This window comes from Poecilia mexicana, unplaced genomic scaffold, assembly GCF_051168715.1.
Source record: "Poecilia mexicana isolate PSO_F unplaced genomic scaffold, ASM5116871v1 scaffold_2, whole genome shotgun sequence".
NCBI lineage: Eukaryota > Metazoa > Chordata > Actinopteri > Cyprinodontiformes > Poeciliidae > Poecilia > Poecilia mexicana.
In genome coordinates, this window is record NW_028263371.1 from 36,564,561 (window position 1) to 36,585,929 (window position 21,369).

The 21,369-nt window shown below is 41.2% G+C and overlaps 1 long non-coding RNA gene across 1 annotated transcript; it reads left to right on the forward strand.

Moving 5' to 3' along the window:
• Positions 1-659: 659 nt before the first annotated feature.
• LOC148160849 (uncharacterized) lies at positions 660-20,796 on the forward strand. Its single transcript, XR_015766041.1, has 2 exons — positions 660-3,172; positions 18,342-20,796. It is a non-coding gene; the product is annotated as an uncharacterized LOC148160849 (long non-coding RNA).
• Positions 20,797-21,369: the final 573 nt, after the last annotated feature.

The following is a 21,369-nucleotide window of genomic DNA, read 5'->3' on the forward strand; positions in this document are numbered from 1 at the left end:
AACCCCTCAGAAACACACATGCACACAGTTCCACACATGCACAATGCACACACTGTACACTCCCACACAGAAAAAAAAGAATAAGTGTAAGCCATTCACACATTTAATAATGTGTTTATTTTGTCCATTACTCATGCAGTGCTAATTATTGTAGCTCAGAATATGGCAGTATAACAACAAACTGTTTCGTAGTTTTGGGGAAAAAAAACAATGTCATATGAAGTGATGGGCAGCACCAGGAGTTTTACCTTAATTTAGGGGAAGGAACGCATAAATGACCTGAAGTTCATCAGAGCTAATTTTGGCAAATGTCAAGGTGAGTGACTCTTTGTCAGTATAGACTGTTATTTTATAGTCACAGTCTATGATAAAGATTTAAGTAGGTAAAAATTTAAGGAATGTTATTAATGGTCATTGCTGCAACATTTGAGTAACAACAAATTATGTTACTTTTGCAGCACTGACATGCAAGGTCAGATATGCAATAGTATGAGGCTATTGTATTAGGAGGTTAGCAATGATGTTGCTAGATTTCTTAAATTTAATATTGGGAGTAACCGTTGTTCAAATGTCCAGTGCCCTTTTGTTTCCAGAAACATATTTTGGATTTTCTTTCATAGGTTGAGTTTAAGTCCTGATGATGGGTTTCTATTCTTGTTTTTACCCTTTGAATAATTGAAAGAATGGATATTGAAGAGGTGTTGGTCATTTCACCCCTTTGTCTCGAACTTTTGTAGATTTAGTCATGCAAAAACCGTTTGCTGTTGGGTATTTTGCAGTCTCAAACTGTACCCAGTTTCACACCGGCTTTGACAACCACAGACGTAAAGAGTCCGTTTTCGATTCCATTTCTCTACAATACATCAAGCCTCTATCCTCATCATGCTCATCGCTGTATCACTCTGTCCAATATTACAATTGCAAAGGACAGTTTTGATGCTATACTGCCAAGCCTATAGTATTTCAAGTGGCACACAATAATGCGTTGTATGCAAATAAAGATCTGGTCAGTTCGGATGGACTCTTGCTGCACCCAGTGACGAAACCTGACAAACATTAGGTTGGCGCAAAGGCTTGGAAAGTGGTGAAGAAATCATGGTGATGGAAAACAGAGGAGAGTGTGGAAAATGCGGGTTAATTGCAGCCGATATTTCTTGACATGCAGCATGATTTCCTAATGTAATGCAGCTGTATCATCTTCGTAATATACTGTAAGGAGATGTGTTTTTATGACTCCGGTAAATCACATCTACCAGCTGTAGGTTCTTCTCTGTTATTCTGGCTTGATCTGGGGCTTTATTCTGTCACATTTCATCATAATCAACTGGCCCAGACGAAAATCTGAACCAAATTCGATGGGGTGTGACTCAAAAGTTTTCAGAAAATAAAATACTATCAAATTAAATAATTAGTGAGATTTGATCAATTTTGTTTTTGTCCATAGTTCCGGAAAGAACTCGTTTAGAAAGAAGAATAAACATGAGAGCAACGGTATAAACGTGCACTGGTATAAAACGGAAGAAGGGAACAGAATGAAATGACAATTCATCGGTGGGAAATGTGCCTTCCAGCCAAGTCTGAAGTTGTGTTGCAATGAATGATACTGCTGCAGGAAACGTTTTGGACGGAGTGTGGGCTCAAAACTTGGTGTGCGCACGTTGTGTTTTGTAGCTTTGCTGATGTAATTGCAGCTGCGAGGACTCGTTGTTTGTTCGTGCTCATGTGGTGCTGGTTCCAGAGATGTCACAATGTTGGCAACACGGTTATGATATGATTCATGGGGAGGATAGTTGAAACACAACAATGGTGTTATTGCCAAAGATTTCACAGACACACACACACACACACGCACACACATAAAAAAAAAAATCATTATCACAGAAAAAGGAAACAGATCTTCTTTTCTGGCTGTCAGCCAGTCGAGATGAGTGACTGCAGAGTCTCACGTAACACCTTGTAACCACAATACAACAGTGTTGCTTTTCTGTCAAATGTTTGGTTTGGTGTCTTCCTTCCCCGGCGGGGACGCAGGCGGTCTGAGGATAACTTCCCCGACCCCAGAGGTCAACAGCTGTGGCCACTTAGATCCGGGTGCACACCCAACCTCCAAACAACGCCGCATGCAGGAAATGCCATGAGTCGCACACGGTTTGATTCTCCGGCTAATAGATCAATAAAAGACATTAGTGGCAGGCTAACCCAGCAAGCAGTGCTAATACAGGGTTAATCCAGGGTTAATGGCTGAGCAGCATTGTTCGCGGAGACGGCTATTAGTTCTCCGCAGCATCTCACAATAATGCTCCCCCCGCCCCCCATCTTGTCGTACCCCGTCTTCGCAGGGACAGAAGCACAACTAAAATGTTGGGTGGTGGGGGGCAGGCGGGGAAACATACGCGATCCTCGTCTTTGAAAAAAAAAAAAAAAAACACACATCGACGGTTAAACACAAGCACGCAGGGGAGACGGAGTGTTTGCAGAGGATAGGTCAAGAAATTAGCGTGTGGTAATGAGAGGAGATGCATCGTTGAAACTGTGGTCTGGAGAGGTGGAAACGGAGCTGAGAGAAAGTGGTGAGAAAGAGAGGAAGCGAGTCGAGCGCTACACATCTCCCCGTCCTTGTAAAGTGCTGCGTGCTGTCGGAGCAGCAGCCAAGAATGTGTCAGCCCAGCCGTCTCACGCTGCCTAATGGGCTCTTAAACGCTGATATAAAGCTCGCTCGCTCTTTCACCCTCCCCTTTTCCCTCTCTTGCTCCTTCTTTTTCTGCCTCCGCCACTTGCTCTCATTACCTCTCGTTCTCACCCTGTCCCTCACTCTGTCACTCACTTGTCCTCTGCCTCGCTTTCTGTTGCTCTATCAGCCTCTTGCTCTTTTTTTTTTCCTCGTCCTGTAGCTGTCTTTCTTCTCCTTTAATTACTTCGTCCTCACCTCTTTAGCTCTCCTGCAGGTTGCTTCTTTTATTTAAAACTTTTTAACATTACAACTCAGCACTTCCCTGTGTGTCTTGTCCTGTCCTCCTCCACCAGACTCCATAATGCCTTCTACCCTGAAGAACCTTCGTTCCCTCTCACCCTTTTGCACGTCCTGTCAGCACCTCTCCATGGTTTGGCCAATGCCTTTGTTTTTGGCCTGGATAAGGAGTGGTGGAGTCTGCTGAGCCCAACTGGATTGCAGGTACAGGAACTGCACACACACACACTTGTGTAGTTTCGTTTTGTAACAACGCTTTGTTGCTGCAGAACTCAGGATGTGCACAAAGATGAGCTCTCAAAATGGAAGTCGGTCTGACTAAATGTTGGACCCCACGTTGTATATACATCACCCTCAAACTATTTCAGTCATATTTTATTTTTATTTTGTTATTTTGCATATAAAAATCAGAAACTTCTGCTGTGCATTTGTACTCCTCTCATACCCCTAAATCAGATCCAGTGCAAACAACTGCCCTCAGGAGCCACCTAATTAGTAACTAGGGTCCACTGTGTACTTTAATCTCAGTGTAGATCCAGCTGTTCTCAGAGGTTTGCTAGAGAACATTAGTGAACAAACAGCATTATAAAAGAAAATGCTGCAGAAGTTTGAGAGTGGAATGGATTGTCACCTTCTTCTGGGAAAACATATGATTATAGCAACAATCATATGTTTGTCACTCAAACATATGAGTGACAATGTGTGCTAACAGTGGTTTACTTTAGCACAAGAAGTATACCACCAAGTCATGTTGACTTAAAATAAATTTGACGTCGTTGCAATTTAATACCTTGAAATTTGGGCTCTGTCTCTTTAAGAAGTTCATGGTCTTTCTGAAACTCCGCCTTAATCGTGTCATCACATCAACATTCCTCTTTCAAGCGTTTAGAAACATTCGTCGTAGAACAGGACTGATGAGTAGCTCACATAATGAGCTCAGCAGATGTGCAGTTCCACCAGGTGTTTGCTAATTGCTCCTGGCTAGTCTAAAGGAGCTGAGTGGTGGAGGCATTGGAGAGAGATTAAAGGACTCCTCAAAAATACATTAAAGAATCAGAGCAACACGCCAGGTACGTTTTTGATGAGGGAATAACATTATAACATGATATAAATCGCAAAAAAGTCAATTTTACACAACACTTCTCCTTTAAGAACAAAGCAAATGGATGTGTTAAAATGGCCTATTCAAAGCCTGGACCAAAACCTAATTGAGAATTGGTGGAGATTTATGCTCATGAATGCTTTCCATCCAATGTGACTGAACTTGAGTTATTTTTGGAAAGAAGAATGGCCACAAAGTTCAATGTCAAGGTCAAGCTGCTGGAGTTGGCCTCAAAGACGTGCAACCGTAGTTACAGTGAAACATGATTCTGAAAAGGATTGGCTGAATAAAAATGGACACAATATTTGGAAAAGATTATTTTTTTAATTTCTTACATTAACAGGGTATGAACACTTGTGCAAAGACACACACCTGTAGAGAGATAAAGAATCACACTTGAACAACCAGGTGGAGTACACATCGGACAGGTCGTCTTTACTTTACCAAGCACGACTCCTGCACCAATCTGTGTTTCGCTTAAACAAAAAATACAAGTTAAAGGGTCACTTATACGATGCATTTTGAATGTGCATCTGCAAAGAGCCGGAACAGGTTTTCTTCAGAGCATTCCAAGAAGCTTTCCCTCCGCAGGCGCGCGGGCTGACAGACAGTATGATTACAAGGCTCCTTAATTTATTGTTTTCTGCAGGTATTCCTGAACGGCTGAAGCATATTTTGCATTTTTTGCCTTTGCAGAGACAACAACGCCAAATTGCACTTGTCGCCTTTTTAACCTTGGCGAGATTCTAAACGGTGCTTCACATGGCGCCACTCGTTCATTCATTCACACGCTCATTCGCACTTGTTATTCTGTTCGTGCGGCACTTTTCTCTTTCTCCCACTCTTTACCTACTCTCACATACAAACATGCATCACATCAATGAGCGTCATTGTGAGAAATGTGGAGTTCGGTGTCTAACACAAGGTCTCTCAAACAAGAGGGTGGGGCGGGGGAGGGGGAGGATATTTGACACATTTGGAGGAGACCCAGTGTGCATGGGTAGGTGGTCCGAGTCCAGGTTCGATGGAAATCTTTTGTTTTTGTTCCTTTCTGGTGCAGTGTTGAGTTACTGATTATTTTTAATGCTGGCTTCCGCAAGCATGCGAGTGTAACTTAATCCAAAAACTTAATTTGACTTAAGTGTAAAGAGGCGAATGTGACAATGTGTACTTATCTAATCTTTTTAATTAAATGTGCAGATTTAACTCAGTACTGCAGGTCATTTCACACCTATTAATTACCGATTGCAATGTATTTATCTCCCTAATTGCTTCCGTTGCTTGTGTCTCTGATCGGTCACTTAGCTCAAGTTGCGGTAAATTGCAGTTTTCCTACCTGCCTCGGTTTGCATAGAAGCATCGCTATTCTTCGGTCCCCAAACTACTAAATAGTTTTTAGCCTGGTTTTGGCTAAAAGGTAACATACAGGTTTCATCCTGAGTTGTTAGTCTCCACATGTTGACTTGTGGCTAGAATACACAGAGCTGTACTTTGTACTGAAAACCTAAGCTGTCCTAATGCAGAGTGTAAATCAGAGAAGCAGTGTCAGTGGTGTGGTCTTATTTTCGAGAGAGAATTGAAGGATAAGGAAGTACATATATATGTAAATTATTTCAAATGGAAAACCTAACACATGTGACTGTAGATCAAAGGTCAGGGGTCATTAGTTATGAGAATTCTGCACCAAGTTTGACAGCGGTAAATCCAGCCGTTGTCAAGACACTTCAGCCATTAGTGGGACTGAATGGTGGTCTTAGCTTAATTGGAAGGAATCGCTAAAGTGGCTGAGAGGAGTAATGTCTCTGATGGAGTTGCTATTGTCGATTCTTTCCGTTTCTGTTGAACAGTTTGACTGACGTTCCGTCAGAGTAGTTACGTCGGCCGCGTACTAGCATGTGTAAAAATAAAAATGTAAACCTCTAAGTGGGGTTTGCTTTGCACCGTACCCTTGTCTTTTTCTTTTAGGGTCTCCGGTGGCTGCAGCACGTGAACGCACGCTGTAGATGACAGACCACGAGACTGAAAGGCTTAATTGTTTCTTGTTTTTGCTCGTACATGCTTGAATTCCTGTAGCATATGTCCCTGCGATATGCCACAAGCGTCTACCAGGCAGGCTTCTATTGTCAGGAGAAGGAAATGGCGCACGGCGCCTTTTAGCAGTACCTGGGTTCTACAAAGTGCTTCACTGCATGATTTTCATTCATTCTTTCACACGTTCCTTCCCACAGTGCTCCTTTCTGGCTTGTTATTTATTTATTTTTTTCCCTCCTTTCTTTCGTACGTTGATGAACACATTGTGAGAAACCCAGAGTTCGGTGTCTGCCCGGTGTCTCGTCAACACCCAGAGAGGCAGAGGGACTCAACAGCAGAGCCTCCTATCGCCGGTCTCTACTCTACCGCCCAAGTGGAAAGCACTTTACGTTGCCTTCAAACCTCTATTTTGAGACTGTTGTTGAATACTGAGATTATTAGTGTTGACTAGTTTTAGCTATAAGCTCTTTAGGGCTCTGTAAATTAGGCCTATGTAATCAGGTGGTCTGCTCAGCGCCTGACTCTTTGCGACGCTTAACCACTTAATGTTAATAACCGGAAAATTTTACAAAAGCATTCCTGCTGGGTTATTTCTGACCAAGGTTACTGTTTATTCTCTCTGTGAATAACTTTCTAATTCGCGTTAAGGATTAGTGACGGTATCAAAGAAATGATGGCTACTGTTTTGGACGCCGTTAATTCCTTGTGGAATATGTAAAAGCTGAACATTAAGAGCGCACGGAGACTCTTCCGCATGAAAACAGGAATCTGGTCGCGGTGAAATAAATTTTCAAAGTCACCAATCTCGGTGGCTGATAAAGTAATTGTTGAGTTATTGATATTGATTGGCCAGCTTGTAGAGCTGTCATCAATACATTTACTGAAGTGTTTCCTCCCCAGGAGACTTGTAATGGACGGTGTTTGACAGATGTTGATGTGAGCAATTTTCCGACGGGAGAAATATCTTACGGCAATTAATTCAGAGATTTTACGCAAGTGGATTATGAGATGTATCACTCGTAATTTTATTTGAAAATAAATACAATTATTACTCACTGGAAGCAAAAGTGCCGTGCCGTGGTCAATACTCGGGGGAAGTAAGAGAGGTTTAAAGAACATAATTGAAACGTTTTATCAACTAAGCATGGCTAATGATAAGATTTTTTGCGTTTTAAAAATTTTAGGACGATCAGGCACCAACTTTGGGTGCTGCTACTTGAGTTTGCCAAAATAAATGTGGCATGAAATGAAAGGCTGACCAATGTGACACTGGTGCCAATGAGTGAACATCAAAACAATCCATAGTAAATGGGGTGCTAGTCATTTAACCTTTTATTTCTAACCTTTTAAAGTTTTGATCACTACATATTCCAAAAAATGTACTACTAATCTCTGGATGTTTTGTCCCGAGTGTATTGGATGGGTGCACTGTTGGTTTTTTTTATATCCATTTTGATAATCAGTGATTTGAGGTAGTTAATTGTGTACTGGGTGTGTATGAGATTTTGATAAGTATTTATAAGCCTCAGGTGGCACGTACTGTAGGTATTTTGTTTGATTGGTGGTCCTGGTCTCGTATAGTAAAGGAGTCGACTAAATCAATCCATCAGATTCTCAGTCGTTTATTTTAATGTGTAACCGGAAAATACTACACATTTAAATTGCATTAAGCAAGGTAATGGAGCATTTTATGAGTATTTTGGGACTGGGAAACAACCAATAAGTAAAGAAATATAAAAAAAACAAAAAACAAAGACAGACAGAAATATATTAGGAGAGTCTAGCACGCCCAACCAATCCGTACAATAGAAGTGCAGTGGGTCCAAGTGTTTTGCCGATCTAGCAGATATGTGAATGTCTAATGTGTACATGACCCAGGAAATAATGTGGAACGCTGCAGTGCTCCACTACAATTCAGCTGTGAAGAAACCATTTCTCAGTCTTTTGCTTCAGCAGCTGATGCTCCGCGGCTTCCTGCCTGAGAGGAGGGGAACAAACATCGTCTTTGTCAAGGATATGGAGTTTCTCATAATGCTGAAATCCCCTCAGGATTTAGTGTTAATTCTTCCATGTGCATATCATTTTTGCTCGCAACCCAAAATGTTGAATTGTGGCCATTTTCGTGTTGCCTCTTTTCCATAATGTCCGCACTTGTGGAGATCACGACGACTAACGGTTCTCCTGGACGACAGATTCTCCAACCTGGCCTTCATGTTGCCGTTTGTTCACTGATGTCCTGCAACAAACTTCTGAGGTCTTCACAGGACAGCTGGATATAAATGCATGCCCCTTTTTTTTTCAGATCTTTAGTAGGCAAGAAATCTGCAAACCATTTCTTTACACCTCAAAGTTTTATACTGTTTATTGTTGGTCTGTCGTGTCAAATTCAAATACAATATACTGAGGCTTGTGGTTGCCAAGTGACAAAAGACGAAATGTGCTTTGAGTACTTTTGCAAGGCACTATCTGTGGCTAATATGGCAATTAATGTTCCTTTAAAAGGATGTTGGTTCCCTCAACAGGATGCTCATGGTTGATTTATGGTTTCTTTCTTTGTCAGCAGATTAAATGATATAATATAAAAATTCAACCATTAAACCAAAGTGACCAATAATGAGACGAAGTAGTGCAACTTCTGTGTTTTAGCTTATTCTTTACAGTTCAGGTGCCAAAAATGCAAAGTGAGAGTTCATCTATTAAATTGACTGAAGATGAATATGTAAACTAAAAACCAGAGTATATGTATTTTTTTTACAAATTGTCGTTGAGAGACTTCTGCTTTTTTATTGTTACGTTTTGCATAATTTCAGAGTTTTGTGTAATGTCTGTCCAGGTTGACTCAAAAAGTGAGCTGCTATTGTCAGATGATGCTTTTCTACGCTTCAGAAGAAAAACATCATCTGATGGGAACATTTTAACGCAGATCCATCTCCTATTAACACTGCTGTTATGACAATTTACTAATATTTTCTTTTATTACTGATTGAGAATAACTAATAGACTGCTAAAATAATCATTTAGAACAGCATAAATAATAATTATAATGTTAAGATGTAGGATTGACCGTCCAGTTCGCTGCAAGAATTTCACTGCAGCAGGACCTTATAAAATCCCATTTCAGTCAATAACCTTAACTTACTATCACAAAATCCTGATGACACAAAGAGGTGATCACATTTTATTTCCATTATACCAAGGACTAAGTCTTTACTGATGTCAACTGCAGTCTGCCTGGGTGGCAAAGGCATTAGCTGCTTATAAGTCACTCATTTCTCCTGTAATCCCGTTCAGGAATCCTGAATACGAGCAGCTCTAATACTTGTAATTTTACCTTAACCAACGTTTTAATTGCTCTCACGCTGGAAAACGATCACCGCCAATAATTGGTACCATGTGTGGCAGCTGTTCGTCTGCGATAATTGCCGCATCTAATACCGAAATCTACTTTTCCTGAGCGAAATTACCAATGTAGGACCTCATTTCCTGTGTAACATTGAGAAATTTAGCTTTTAGGAAAATGTAATGAAGCGAAGCTTATCAGAAATATAATATTGCCGCGTTTCAATCCCGAACATCATCGGCTGCATTTCAATAAACACCCCAATCAATAGAGTTCTCCGCACATTTGTCTCAATCTGCAAACATTGACTGTATCTGCAGCTACGAGCTGGCGCTGATATTGAACAACAAGCAAAAAAAAAAAAAAAAGAAGAAAAAAATCCTCTGTGGTCGTGGTTTAGTTGTGCGCAAACACACACACTTACATGCACACACGCACGCAAACACATGCATATTGCCACCTCCTCGGTTTCAGCGACCACGCTGATAACAGGTCACGAGCTCAGCGTGGAAGAGTGGAATGTGCGGTGTGACCTTCAACCCAAATGTCAGTGTTGCGCTGTGGCGAGCGGGGTGAAAGAGACAGAGAGACAGAGCAGCGAAATTGAATCTCAATGTGTTCGTAAATCACGGGGAAAGCGCTGTTTGTGTGTGTCAGGGAGAAAGAGGGGAAGGCGAGGAAGAAGACGACAGGGAGAGACGGAGAGAGGGAGGGAGAGACGGAGAGAGGGAGGGAGGGAGGGAGAGGGGAGAGACAGGCGGCGTGTGTGTTCGTGCGCTATCGTGACTAACAGCCGGTTGTTATTCATCTTGGCATGCGGCTCCCAGCAGCCCCCACACATCAGGTGTGAGATTGGCGGGGGAGAGGAGGGGTAGGGGGAGAGGAGCGGGTGCTGATGGGGGTGACAGCGTCAAAACATTCCTCTCTCAAAGCGGAGAATCTGTGCTTTCCTCCTCCCAGCACCTCCGAACCCAGCCTCATCGTGTTCAAGTGCTCTCTCCCTTTAAAATGCCTGCTTTTCTGTATTTTATATTTTTATTTATTTATTTATTTATTTTTTATCTTTCCTTACTTGAAGGTGTCTTTTGTACACACCTCACGCTCCATATGTACATTTTGATAGAGCTGCTGGCTGCAATCTTTTGTCATTTTCATATTGGAACCAACTCGCTCCTGTTCCATCGGAGTGAGCGGAGAAAGCCAATACATATAAGATTTGGGATGTCCCTGCTTTATTATTTTGATTGATTCACTGACACAACAAATAAATTGCTGCCTTGTTAACAGTTTTGGGTTGACTAAGCTACAGTAGCATGCAGCAATAAATTCCTCACCTAAATCCCTAAATTTTCTAAGTTTTTCAAGTTTCTCGTCGGCCGTTAGGACAAATACTCCTTGCCTCGATCAGATCGCGATTTAATCCTTGATCTGCAAATGTTCCACACACCCTGGCAATGAGCTAATGGCATCGACAAAGAGTAAGGAAAGGGTAAGACCTACTTGCCCTACTTCTGTTTTGCCTTTGCATCTCAGGAGGCCGTGGAACAGTTAAAACTAGAAATTAGATTATCAAAGATTTGTGGTTGACTTCCGTTTGGTTTAAAACTGTGAAACAGACCAACTTGGCAGTGATCTGTAGTCTTTGTGGTAACCACTGACATTTACTTCAGGTGGTATCACTTCTATGGAAATTTGAAATAAATGTTCTCAAGGTAGGTACGAAGTGTTGGCTTGTTTTCTAACCACAAAATCTAACAATAAGCTACATGTACACCAACGTATATCTGCACTGTAGAAAATACTTTTTAATCCTCCTGCTGTCTTAGTTTGACACTTGGAAAGAGCTCAGAAAATGTAACTGTCAGACAGCGACGAAGCTGTTATCAATTTCTGAAACCACACACACACACACACACACACACACACACACACACACACACACACACAAATAACTTGTAAAAGCGCACACAGGGTCAGTGCAACCCCGCCAGACCGCGCACAGAATAAAAAACGTGTTGGGTTTAAATAACGCTGCCTCTTAAGACGTGAGGGTTAAATAGCTTCTTACAGCTTTTGTGTCAGTTTCTAACTAAAGAAGAAGTCTTAAATTTTAAGCATTGTGTGATTCCGATCCTTTGCTGATTTCTTTGCGCACTTCTGGACAAAACATTTTTAATATCAAAGATATGCACATTTGAGATCTAGTGTGCTGTCGTGTAAGAATCCTCTGGTGTTCGCTTAGTCTGCTGCTAAATTTTAAGGCATTTCTGTTTGGTTTAGCAAACCAAAATCCAACCTTTTGCCGTTATACCTTGAAATCTCCAGTCAGGCCATCATAGAGACAAGTTGGGGAGTAGGTGTAAAGCAAGGGACCAATCTCAGGCTGGCTAACGTGACACATGTGACTCGTGCTTATGAAATGATCCAGCCTTTAATCCGAAAGGCTCTTGGTGCTCTTTGTTGTCCCTTTTTTTTGTTGTTGTTCTGGGAGTGGTTTCCATGGAGTTGGACCGACACAGCTCCTAAAAATGTTTTCCTGAAATTTTCATATGGTCCGTTGTGGTAGAGATGTGAACCAACCCAAAATAAAGAAACAGATTTCCAGTCTGAAATGATCTTTTGGTGAACGATTACCTCTCCTCCTCTTTCCTCTTGGAATTCATTCTGTAATGTCAAATCCTTGCAGAGTCCGGGTCACTTAGGCTACAGGGAAGCTGTGGAAGTGATCAGTCATCCATGTCACAATTTCTTCTTGCACAACTTTTATCTGCTCTTTTTGTTGGGGTTTCTAATGCAGATGTATTTATATGCGTCGTTAAAGAGGCAAAAAAGTTCAAACAAAACTCACTCGCACCGAATTCACCGCAGCTCGGGAACACGGTGAGACACTTGAGGAGTTGATGTGTTAGTCTTGTACAGACCAGTGCAGTTTGAAACAAGTTGGAAGCTGCAGCCGGAATAATGCTCTCTAATAGCAAATCAGGGAAAATGACAGCCTGTTAGGTCTTGCATTTGTGATTCTCGTGACCATTATGTCGGAGCAAAGTGGCGTGCTTTTTTTAAATGCTTTATAGGCCAATCAGAGGTGTGGAGGTCTGTATTGACTGAACCTGTTGTGTTTTATGGGAGTTGCATGTCAAGGTACAGGGAAGCCAGTTTACCACAGAAAGTACACATCAGCTGTGTTGACTGTGTGTCAAACCACCAGTTTCAGGTTCCTCTTTTTTCTTATCACCCTTCTTTACATAGTCCCTATTTCTATCTAACATATCCAAATCTCATCACTGTCAAGTTTCCATGACTGAGGACACCTTAATGAGAAGGATCCTTTTTTTTTTTACCACATTGGAGGTTATATTCTTTTCATCAGTTATATATTGTCTTATTTGGGGCTTTTTTTCGGGGTGAACTTTTAACTGCAATGATTCTTCTGGTGGATTTCTCTTGCCCAAACAGGCTCAAAATTAAACAGACAGGCTCAAATACTTTACGCCTCCACTAATATTTGTTCATATGCCTCTTATCAAGTTGTAACTCCTAATTTTTAAGGAGATCCTGACATAAATCTGGATATGTGGCCACTCCTCTTGGCAGAGTGGGTAGAAGTGATTCTAGAAGCTTAATGTGAGCCTGCTAAAACTTTTCTTGATATGTATTTGGGGTAATTATCCTGTTGAGAACACTTAAATCTGGCCAAGTTTCAACCATCTAACTCAGTGGCGTCTAAACTTTTGGCCAAGAGGCCCAAAAAAATCCTGGTACCGAGCCAGGTTTGAGTTGAAGTTCCTGGATCCTTGTGTTTAATAGAAAATTAAGACGGCTAAAGAATGAGAAGATTTTACGACGTCGCCCTCAGAGCGCTGCAGAGCCACATTCTGTACTCCCCTGCCCCAGCTGATGATTTTTTGATTATGTTAAGTAATTTGGAGTTTGTCAGTTTGTGAAACACAATACCACTGGCAATGAAAAAGAACCTCAGCATGATGCTGCCACCGCCATGCTTGAAAGCTAGGTTTGAAAGCAGCTGCTCAATCCACGTCGATGCCGAACTGGCGTAACTGGACGGTGACGCTGGTGTTCCAGTTCCTACCAGTGACCTTTAATTTCTCTTCATCTGATTGTTGCAGTTTCAGTCTGGGTTTTCCAACAGGACAAGAAAATGTTTTCAACGGGATAAAGCCGACTGACATCGAGCTTTGTGTTGAGCTTGTTGACTTTGCTTAGACACGTTCTTAAACTCGGCAGTAACACCTAGTTGGTCTAGCTACTGGCTTTGATTTGTAATGAGGTTTTTGTATTTTTCCTTTCCGCCAGCTAATTAAACATTGGGGGGAGGAGGAAGGGGATGAAGCAAGCACAAGTGATTGCCTTACAATAACAAAACAAATAAAAATCGCCGTTGAAGGTTGACTGAGGATGATTCCACGAACAGCTGCTTGAGACAATTTAAAGCTCTCTCCAAGCTCACAGTGCATCACAAGATTTAATCATCCGGTATTCCCAATGCGGGGGTCATATCGGTTCTCTATGAGTACCGAATAACAGGTCCCTGGATACCCTCAAATAATGAATGTTTAGCTCTGATAAAATGGGCTTTTTTTTCCCTCCTTCTTCTTCTTCTTGTAGCCAAGTTACAAAACCTTTCAGTCCTTTTCTGGTTATTGCAATAACTCAATATTTCCAAGAGTACGCTTTGATCCAGCGGAGTTAGGAGAATACAAACCCAAAGTAAAGAGTTTGGGCTCAGAAGCGTTTTTTTTGTACATAGATTATGTCCTGAATCCCAACATTTACTAATACACAGAAAGTTTTTTTTTCTTTGCACATACTGCCAAAACACACACACACACACACACACACACACACACACACACACACACACACACACACACACACACACACACACACACACACACACATTTACCACATTTAAATTTGGGAACTCTGTTGTATTCATTAAGCTTTCCAGGTGTTTCGTAGCTTCGCATCAATCAATTAAGCTACATTATTCTTAATTCCTTGCTCACTGCTCACAAATGCCCTTAAGAGGATTTACAGACGATTCCGGAAACCCATCCACTTTGTTCGCTTTTTCTATTACGGACAAAACTGGGAACAGATAAGAGGTTGTGGAGATTGTAATCTAGTAAATTCCCTTAATTGTAGGTATTTTGTTTAAAAAAAAAAAAAAACCTCAGGATTCTCAGAGAATTAAAAATAGTTTTTTTTTTTAGATATTTCTTCAGATGACCTCAGCAAATTTCCTAATTGGAAACTTTAATATCTCTAATCACCTGAAGCTGAAACCAGGTTTATATGTCAGTCCAACTAGAGGGAAAACCTGCACTGGTTGCAGATCAGATATGTTCAAGTAAGCAGATTATTACGCCGTGCATTGATCGAGTGATTTCTCTCCTAACTTCTTTGATCAACGTGTTTTTTGTGTTCCTCTCTACTCTGCACCTCTCGCTTTTCTTGTCCTCTGCTCTTCCCTCCCATGAGCGGCGGCGGCGTTTTACTCTTCTCCTCTTCCGCCTTGCCTGCTTTCTCTCCATTCCATACGTCTTCTCTGTTCCCGCTATACCCCGTTAAAGCATCTCTGGCATTTTATCTCTCTCCCATTATTTTTCTCTCCCTTTGTGCTGCATATCCCTCCCACCTATCCATTCTCCATTTCTCTCTCTCTCTCTCTCTCCCTCCCTCGCTTTCTCTCTCTCCTTCTTTCTTCCACTCTTTCCCTGATATTGATCTGCATTCTAGCCATACAGCTGAACCGCCTTCGGCTCTGCAATGAGCTCACAACACTTCTGCCTCTGCATGTATGCCAGAGTGCATGCAGAGGAGAGCCGCCGAAAACCTCCCCCCCGTTTGCCTCAGAGCCGCTTGCAAGCGTACCACACGCACATATATAAAAAGTTTATTCCTAGAAGAAGAAGGAAGAAGGACAAAAAACAAACAAAAAAAAAAAAAACATTTGTCCATGAAGCTATATAAAAAGTCCCAGAGCTGCAGCACGTTTGCGGCTCGACAAGCCAACAACGGGGTTTATTTCATTTCCACCTGTCCTTTTTTTTTTATTATTATTATTTTTTTCCCTCCATATGCCTTTTTATGTTCCAGTCACTAAACGCTCGTCGCCGCTCCGCGCCCCGGGTTTACTCATGCAAGTCTCGGAGCTGCTGGTTTCACGCCATCTTCCAGTGAATGACGACTGGGCCCTTTTATCGCTGCGAGGCTTGAAATTTCAGTCCTACTCTCCCGCATGATCCCTCAGTGGTGGATTGAGTTACTAAATTTCTTTTACTCAGCAGAAACCCTTTTTGTTATCGGGTATCGCTGAAAGACCTTGCTCTTCTGAGAGTACTAAAACACATTAGATTTCCTTTGTCTGACTGCTCCTCTGTAACGACTGTTCCTTTAAAAAAAAAGAAACGGCGGGGGGGTGGGAAGAGGGCAGCTCGTTTGCTTCATGCACCTGTATGTATGCTTTGCAAACTGCATTCTTTAATTGGGATTTGTAAGTGAACAAAGTTTTGACAGCGCTTCCGTAAAATGGGATGCGATCCATTTGAAGTAGGATGGATACTGTGTTTATTTTGCACAATTAAAATACAGATCAAAGATATTAAGAGAAAAATAATAATAACAGTGCAGGGAGAGGCAAAAGCCCAATGGGCTTCTATATAAAGCCTCCATAATTTGGAAAAAAGTCTAATCTAAGAATACAATCCATCACTTCATAAGTTTACGAAATACAATCTTATATTTCTATTACTGTGAGCAGACAGAACCAAACGTTAAACCTGCCGAGGTTAGCTGGCTTTAGAAAAGGGAACAGAGTCAGTCATCTTCAGTCATATTGGACGAAATTTGAGTAATGTTCAGTTTTACATTTGAGATCCTTAAATTACTAATCTGTTACGTCACAAAACATTCCCAAAAGAGGTAGCTAGGTTGTTTTTTGTTTGTTTTTTTTAATGCAGGGCTTATGGGAACTTTATGAGATGTTAGTATCTTAGCTGCTGCAGATGATCTCGGTTTGAATAATGTGAAATTAAAACCATACAGGAGAGAGACAAAGAGAGAGAGAGAGAGCGTTATAGCCAGACCAGTTCCTAAAGCTGACTTCTCACTTTTTTTTCTTTTTTTTGACAGCTTCAACATAGTGTGGTAGATCCGATTTCCTTTACTGTGTGGGGGGGGGGAAAGTTGCTGATGGAGCTCCTCCTTTGTTGCATTTCTGACTTTGGTCAATTAAAGGAGCAATAACCCATATCTAGGCAACAAAGAGGAAGGTTGAGGGGAGGTGCAGCAAAACGGCACTCACAAAACCAATAATAAACCCGTGAAAGAGTTTGAAGTCTGTGTGTTTATTGTAAGTTCATTTAACTTCAGCTTCAAACATTTCACTTCACATGAATAGTATTGTAGAGAAGTTATCGGTATCATTTCATGTGAAAAACACTTAGCAAAGTTGAACGCGCTAACGATAGCGTGGCAAGAAAAAAACTATCATGTGCAAAGTAATGCGATGGGAATGAGTGAGGGTTGTTTTTTTTTTTTAGGGAAATAGCTTTTGTTCTTTACCAGAATTGTTGTTGCATAATTTTAAAGTACGAGGAAAGCAATAGGTAGTTTTCATGAGGGATTTTACAGTAAATGTCTAAGAAGTATCACTTTAACTTTCATCGGATTTCCCCAAATGAAATCTAGTTCAACAAAAGCCGCCTAGTCACCTAATTATTAGAGTCCCTAATTTAGTCTTAGTGTAAACACAGCTGCTCTGTCGAAGTTTAGATCAGAGGTCTGCAAAATAAAACCAGATAAAACATTAGACTTATTCATGTTACATAATTTTGAAAAAAATAAAATTATACTACTAAAGAAAATTTGTTTTTATGTTTAAAGAACCATCGTTTTATTTATGTTTTTAGAATTTAAAACAGAGGCAACTTTCTTTTTTTTTTTTGCAATTAAGAGAATGGATACATTTTTCTTTTAGGGTTGATTTTTGTGAAAAATGCTGCAAAAAATTCTGTATTTTATTTATTTAAATACACTTAACATCTGTACGCTTTGAGCTCTTCAAATTGAAGTCCTTTTTTTGGGCACACAATGTTGCTATAAATAAAGCTGATTTCTGATTGTGAAAACCTACAAAGTTTCAAACCTGATGACAGGATTTAAAAAAAAGTATTACAGGTTATTTTAGAGTCTTTCTTTTGCGACATTTACTGCAATTTTTCATTCAAAAAGTGAAAAATTGTTCAACCCCACATTTGTATTTAGAAACAGTCGGTTCTGTAACACTTTTTGCCAAAGATATCGAGAGCACGTCAGTGGCAGCAACATGCTGCCACTGCCGTGCAGCAACACGGCAGCAACATGCTGCCGTGTTGCTGCATGTTGCAGCATGCAACATGCTGCATGCTGCAGCATGCAGCATGTTGCTGCAGCATGACTCTCAGATAGTCGTGCAACACGACTATCTGAGAGCTCTAAAGATCAGCCTAATGTTAAAGGCATCTGCTTCTAAACGTGTAACGTTTAGAAACGTTACACGTTTCTAAACGTGTAACGTATTGTTACACGTTTAGAAAGCTGTGTAACAATATCCTTCCACTTCACAGTTTTCCACTACTTTGTGTTGATCTATCTCAGAAAAAAAACCCTCTAAAATACATCAAGGGCAGCGGTTGTGAAATGAAAAAATGGGGGGAAAGTGGAAGCGGCATCAAAACCTATGCAAGGCGTTGTTGGAAAATGTTCAGAATGGAAACAGGAAAAGAGGCTTTTTTTGAAGTTAGCCATCTAAACCAGGGCAAATAGGGAAAACTAATTCAAATCTCTCTGTATGTGTGTATGTGTGTACGCATGTGTGCGTGTGTCTGCTTTTTCAGCTGGCTCTGCAGTCACGGCTCTGCGACCGAACGCGAATCGGAGAGTACTACCCCGGGGCGGTGCGCTACACACAGGCAGACCTTATCGACCCGAGCGATGACGACGACGACGACACCAACGTGCTCTTCTACTCGCCTGACATGACCCTGAAAGATCGAGGTCCTTGAGAGAGACGAAGAAGGGAGACAAAAGAGCTGGAGGGAAGAAGCACAAAGGAGGGTCAGAGCCAGAGAGAACCGCGCCAGATTAGAAACTGAGAGGGGGAAAAAAGAAAAAGGAAAAAGAAAAAAAAAAAAACGAGGTAGGGAGGGAATGGAAGAGAAGATTGTGGGGACGGTCAGGCAGATAGAAGCCGGAGATGAGCTGTCAGGTTCCATTATTAATCCCCATCCTTTACTATTTAATATCCTTAAGACACCCTCCACACACACACAGAGCAGAGCTCCATTTCTGTGCAACACGACTATCTGAGAGCTCTAAAGATCAGCCTAATGTTAAAGGCATCTGCTGCATCCCAAAAGGACTCCGGAAAGATTTACCTCCCCGAACCCTCTGTTTTCCACCGCATTCTGCAGCATTTTAGCATGCCAGAACAAAAAAGACAAGGGGGGGGGAAAAAAAGAAGGAAAAAAAAAAAACACGAGGCACTGCTGAAAGGCAATCATAACAAGGTGCTTCTTAAGCACTCGCAGCAATCACCTTTTCAGTTCCCCACAGGAGATGAGTTGAAAGGCAGGCCTTTAAAAATCACCCTGTGTGTCAGCGTCTCACTCTGCCATTAGATTGATCCCGGTACTACATAATTTTCCTGCCAATAAGGGGAAGGTGGGTGTACAGTGGAAATACAAAAAGAAAAAGACGGGGAGGTGGGATGGGGCGTGGAGGAGGGGGGGTTAAAAACAGTCGAAGTGAGTCAGAATTGGGGGAAAATCAAGTCCTGAAGCACCGGGCTCTCTCCTCAGACAGTATTAGCTTTCAGGCTGTCGCGTTGCAAGTTCTGCACAAGTGTTCCTTTGAGTTTGTATTTTTGATGAAATGCTAAACTTTTGATATACTGTATTTATTACAAATCGACGTACTGTATATGTTTGAATGCATCTATTTTTGTACTCTTGTCTTCTTCTGAAATCAAAGCCTTATCTCTGTTAGTCAATTCAACATGCTCAAAAGTTTACCTACACGCGTCGCGGGCATGACGTTCATGTTGATACCAGGCTTTTGATGATTTCTTCAAATAAACATCCCACTTGTATTTGGTTAAATGTTCTTGAGCAAGTTGCAGTAAAACCAGGAACAAGCTGGCGGCGTAACTTGATCTGGATATTTGACCGCTCTTCTTATCAGAAACTGTGGAGCTCATTTGAATTAGTTAATATCCTGGCACAGACTTTGCTTTAAAATATTTTTAACAGGCTTGGTGTCCGAGAAGCTTAATGTTGGCCAGAGTAAAACACCTACTCAGTTACAACCAAGAACAAATAAAGATGAGATTTTCAAATTGCAAAATTATATATCAATGGCATGCTGAGGGTCTTTCTTTGTTGCCGTAGGTACTGGCATATTGCACAAAAATGACAGAGGATATAAATGAAGGAGTCACTTTGAAATCATCTTAAATAGTTAGATGGTTGAAATTTGGACTCAATTGGTTCGGAGCGAATGGACAAACACGGCTAACGTTAAGGTTCTGGAATACCCTTAACTTTAACCCTTGTAAATAAACATACAGAAAAAAAACGTGTCTGTTACAGGAAAACAAAAATATTCAACAGAGCACGACCAAGTCTGACAAGAACGGCGGTCAAAGATCCGTCCAGAATTATAGCAGAGGCTTGTTAAAGTTTGTGATTTCTCTGCTGAAGGTATATATATTTCACCTGATGTGCATATATATACATATATATATATAATTTTGAACCTTTGTGAATTACAAAAATTCTCCATTTAAATTCTAATTATCCATATTTCACATTGTAAAAACCTTCCACCTGGAGGGGGAAAAAAAGATGCAAAAGCGTCCCAAAGTAATGCCATCCATGCCGATGAGTGTATGCAAACTTTCGACCAGCGCTACGCACGCTCGTGTTTGTTTCTAGGGTCGCAACGCATCAGCAAGAGGTGACACACCAGACACCTGCTGCCTTTGTCAGCTGAGCCGGCAGAGCCGCGGTGTGATTGGCAGGATAATGGAGCCAATTTATATTCAAACACAGGCCATTTGCCAATATCTGGGTGATCTCATTATTATCTGTGTACTCTGCCGACAGTCGGCTGCCTTTTCTTAGAAGTTTGAGATGATAAACTGTCACTGGAGTTTCTGAACTTTTCTGCTGAGCGTTGGCACCACTCACAACGTGGCCCCCCGCACCCATGTTTCTCTAAACAGTTACGTTGGTTTTTGCTTGACTATCACACACTCAAATAAATAAGCAGAAGAGACATTTCAAAACCAAACTGAGACTGGGCGTGTTTATTTCATGTTTTACATGGACGCCATTCTTCACTTCCAGTCAAATTTCACTGGTTGACTACAACGCCTTGCAAAGCCTCTGTGGCCCTTGAACTTTTTTTTTTTTTTTTGTCATATCACAACTACAAACCTCAATCAGATTTTATGTGAAGTGCGCAGGGACATCGATTTTCAAGGTGTGGAGTTTGACTGGGCCACTCCATTCCAGCTCTGACCGTTTGCTTATCTTTGTTGTCTCAGCTGAAGAAAAGCATCCCCACACCATGATGCTGCCACCACTATGTGATTGTTTTTAGTGTTTAGCATGTAGTTCAGCTTTGGTGTCATCGTTAAACATCTTTGTCGTTGGCCTGTCTTCATGTTTACCTCTAAGCAGAAGTACTCAGTAGCTACAACGGTTTTTTACACAAATATGAATTACTGGACTGGATTTTATTTAGGGGTATCAGAATTATGAAAGCTGGAAAAATACACTAAACCTTTATCTACAACCCTTTGCAGGTTTTCTTCCAGTTTTGCTCTGATCAGCTTCCACACTGATTCATTAAACCTTCATT